The sequence below is a fragment of the Mus musculus genome, chromosome X (genome assembly GCF_000001635.26).
Source record: "Mus musculus strain C57BL/6J chromosome X, GRCm38.p6 C57BL/6J".
NCBI lineage: Eukaryota > Metazoa > Chordata > Mammalia > Rodentia > Muridae > Mus > Mus musculus.
In genome coordinates this window covers 145,261,729-145,266,385 of record NC_000086.7, presented here as the reverse complement: position 1 = coordinate 145,266,385, position 4,657 = coordinate 145,261,729, and the positions used below count along the sequence as shown (strand labels likewise).

The following is a 4,657-nucleotide window of genomic DNA, read 5'->3' as shown; positions in this document are numbered from 1 at the left end:
GGAGTGGGGGGGGGGAGGGTATGGGGGACTTCTGGGATAGCATTGGAAATGTAAATGAGGAAAACACCTAATAAAAAAAAGCCACCAAGGCGATTTAGCACAAATGTGATGTTGCCTCATAGTTATATGGTTTTAGTTTTTAATCCATGCCTTTCTTGTAAGCATACTTGCCTCTCTGTCACTTTGAGGTTTAGTTTAAAATGTTACTCGCAACTTGTTAGCAATAATAGAATAGAACATTTCCTAGCAAATTATGTAGACTTTTGAAAGTTAGGTATCAAAATTCTGCAACCCCATAGGAGGAACAACAATATGAACTAGCCAGTACCCCTAGAGCTCGTGTCTCTAGCAGCATATGTAACAGAAGATGGCCTGGACAGCCATCATTGGGAAGAGAGGCCCCTTGGTCTTGCAAACTTTATATGTCCCACTACAGGGGAATTCCAGGGCCAAGAAGTGGGGGTGGGTGGGTAGGGGAGCAGGGCAGGGGGTAGGGTATAGGGAACTTTCAGGATAGCGTTTGAAATGTAAATAAAGAAAATATCTAATAAAAAAAGAAATGAGAAAAAAATTAAATGTCAATGATCCTCATATATGAGCAAAGTTTTGTTTCAAGAGCAACGTTGTGAGTCTAGAACAAATTAATAAATCAATATTAACAACCCATAGCAACTACTAAGCTCAATAAATCAGCAATGACATGGTTTACTAATTCATCTACAACATACCTAAAAAACTCAATGGAAGGATCTCCTTCGTTCTCCTTTAATGTTCTCAATCATTGCAATGTTCATCATTAATTTATAATGAAATACACTCCAGAGAGTAGGTCTATAAATGAAAATGTCTTTCAAGAATGACATGGAGAAAGCAGGGAGCCCACTTGAAGGGTGGGGCCAAAACGGTCATCTCCACCCCTTCTGCTGATGTCCCCATGTTTGTGATGGGTGTGAACCACAAGAAATATGACAACTCACTCAAGATTGTCAGCAATGCATGCTGCACCACCAATTGCTTAGTGCCCCTGACCAAGGTCATCCATGACAACTTTGGCATCGTGGAAGGACTCATGACCATGGTCCATGCCATCACTGCCACTTAGAAGACTGTGGATGGCCCCTCTGTAAAGTTGTGGTGTGATGGCCATGGGACTACCCAGAACATTATCCCTGCATCCACTGGTGCTGTCAAGGCTGTGGGCAAAGTCATCCCAAAGCTGAACAGGAAGCTCACTGGCATGGCCTTCGGTGTTCCTACCCCCAATGTATCTGTTGTGGATCTGACATGCCACCTGGAGAAACCTGCCAAGTATGATGACATCAAAAAGGTAGTGAAGTAGGCATCTGAGGGTCCACTAAAGGGGATTCTGGGCTACACTGAGGACTAGGTTGTCTCCTGTGACTTCAACAGCAACTTCCACTCCTCCACCTTTGATGCTGGGGCTGGCATTGCTCTCAATGACAACTTTGTAAAGCTCATTTCCTGATATGACGGCGAATATGGCTACAGCAACAGGGCAGAGGACCTTGTGGCCTACATGGCCTCCAAGGAGTAAGAAGCCCTGGACCACCCACCCCAGCAAGGACACTGAGAGCAAGAGAGAGGCCCTCGGTTGCTGAGGAGACCCTGTCCTAACTCAGCCTCCAACACTGAGCATCTCCCTCACAATTTTCATCCCAGACCCCCATAATAACTGGAGGGGTCTAGGGAGCCCTCTCTAGTCTCCTGAATATCATCAGTAAAGTTTACCACACTTCCACTCCATCCCCCCAAGAAGAATGGCAGTGTACCACTCTGGTTCTCACTAACTATGTTTAAGTTTCTCCAATACATATCTCTGTTTCATTATCTAAAAAGAAACAATAATATTGGCCTGAAAAATGGGTGGCATCTTGTTTCCTACACCCCTCTATTTCAGCTTCCCCAAAACTGGGATTTCAAAGAAAAAAAAAAAAAAGAAAACTGGGATTTCAGGTGTGTGTCACTATGCAAGGGTCAAATTTTACTTCTGTTCTCAATAAGAATGTTCAAGGTAAATCTCAATTAATGAAATTAAAGATACTTGATTACTATTTTGAATTCAGCCTACTGTAGATTGAGATGTGATAATATTCTAACACATTTCATTGGTTCTTTAAATTTCCTTTTGTGTCTTCTGCATGTGCTACAACTCTTTTCTCATCTGCATTGTCCCTGTGAATGTAAAGTCCTTTTTGTCTGAACTCTGTGTAATTCACATTTCATTTCTAGGTCAGACAGACTCTCATTATTTATACAAAATTCTGACTCAGTAGCATTCCAGGATCCTGAACCAAACTCTGAACATTTTGGCATACAACCTAGGAAAAGGGACGTTATCGTTGTTATGCAAGCTTTCCTCTCCTCTGACACTCAGCTGGCTTTGCTACAAGTCTCCAAGCTCTTTCATACTTCTGCATTCCAACTCAACACTAGCACATCGTCTTCTACTTCATGCCATCTTTTTTAGTCTGACTCAGCGGTTGTGTAGAACATTAACTCATTAACAATGCAATTATCTTTCTTTACTTTAAGCTCTTGCCAAACTAGGTTGTTTTCAATTAGCAAATTTGGAAAGAGATCGTTTTAAATTTGCATTATCATTCTTTTTATAGTGTACTGGAGAAACTCAAATGAGTCCATAAAATGCACACACCCTTCTTTGACTTTTCTTCCTCCTCTTCCTCCCTACCTTTCTTCTATTTCCTCCTCATCCTTGATTTCCTCTTCTTTTTCTACCCCTCCCACTAAGGGTTTTGAGGCATACTGAGCCCAAACCCATAATCATCATATCTTGCACAGTGGAAGTCTAAATAAAGGTCAGTTTCTATAATTCATTCCTTTGTTTTTAGAAACAAAATGGCAAGAATTCTCATATAACCCAATTTTCATAAGGCCGTACTAACATCTTCTTATTTCTTTTCGATCTTAGGTTCTGAAGAATAAGTCAGAGCTTTGATTCTTCTACAGCTCTTTATGAATTTATGAATTGTAGTCCCTACACAGTTTCATTATCCGACATGTCATTACTTCCATCTATCACTGTACCTACCTTAATTGGTCATGTATACCATTTATTCCTAAAGTACTGTAAAACAATTATCTATTTGATAAATAGAAATATCAGCTCAAAGAGATTTGAAGTTTCAGATATTTACCATGCATAATGGACACCATACCAGCACTACATATGGTTGAACAACTTCATAAAAACCAATCAAGGAAGTTTTTTTATATTATTACTACTTTGAACAAATGTAAAGGAGAATATATTCTTGCAGTAGTGTTCTGACTCAGTTGCAATGCAGTCATACTTGTGTTTTCAATTAAAGGGCAACATTGGTTTATGAAATGATGGGACAGTGAGACAGATTATATTTCCAGAATCTTTCCAAATAATGAGAGGGTGAGAAGAATTCTAACTTGGAAAAAATAAAAAGTATGCAAGTTTACATACATTCATATATGCATACTTCTTCTCATTACTTGTGGCAGAGTTCTAAAAATATATCCTTATATTACTGAACAAATTTGATCCCTAATATGATAAAATATTCCTTCCATAGTTATGTCATAGAGCACAGTTGACTTTTAAGTAGGACTATTATTCCAGGTGGTCTAATCTAATCACATAAGTCCTTAAAACACATTCTGGTGGCAGGAAGTGGAAGAAGATACAGTGAGTCAGATTTACAAATTGAGAAGGGCATAAAGTGCTGTTATCAGTTTGAATATGGAAGAGATTATATGAGAAAAAACTGCTACTGGACTCAGAACTGAGTGGCCTATTGGCTGACAGCCAGCAAAGAAATCTCGTACCTGTAAGAAACTGAATTCTCCCACAGCTAACCTTTTGAGCTTCTGAGAGCCCCAGGCCTTCTGATGAAAATGCTGCTCTGCTGATGACTTGATTCTGGCCTTTCGAGATGCTAAATGGAGAGGCTTCACAGGCCATCCAGCACTTTTGCACTACAGAACTATGAGCTAATACATGGCTGCTATTTTGAGCCACGTTTGGAGTGATTGATCAAGTAGCAATCAGATGCCTTCTTGATTTGTCATGTCCTAAGATCATGGAGAGCTTGGAACCATAGGTCGTGTTTCTCCATGGCGCAGGTCTGCAGTGCCCTTTGCAAAGTCATGTGTTCAGCTAGAATTCTAGAGCTGTTAAATGCTGATGAATGGGTGAGGAGTAATTGTTCAATGTATTCATCAGATGTGGCCTATGATTGAACTCTCAACTGCTTTCTGGCTAGTAAAAAAGGGCCGTGGAAATGTGATATTCCACTTAGTTGTTCTCTCCCCCCTACAACGGATAGGGAAGGTCCCTCAGGCACACACGAGTTTAACTGCCACATCGTGTGGTCTTAAATAAGCCATGCTGGGCTCCCTCTGGGATCAGGAAGATGATATCAGAAATAAAAATAAACCACTAGGCACTTGCTGACCTCATTCTTGGGCTGATTAGGAGCCAGATGATGAAGTTACACTTTTAATACAATCGTGAGAGAAGAAAAAGAGCTCACTCCTCTTTCAGTTCCCATTAGGGTCTTTGTCCAGATAAAGACTGTCTTTATGTATGCTCTGCAAAAATATAGCCAGTTTCCTTCCTGTTCTCAGAAAGGAGGGCACCAGTAGT

At 40.4% G+C, this 4,657-nt stretch overlaps 1 pseudogene; it reads left to right on the top strand.

The window, feature by feature from the left end:
• On the top strand, window positions 861-1,760 carry Gm6441 (predicted gene 6441; annotated as a pseudogene).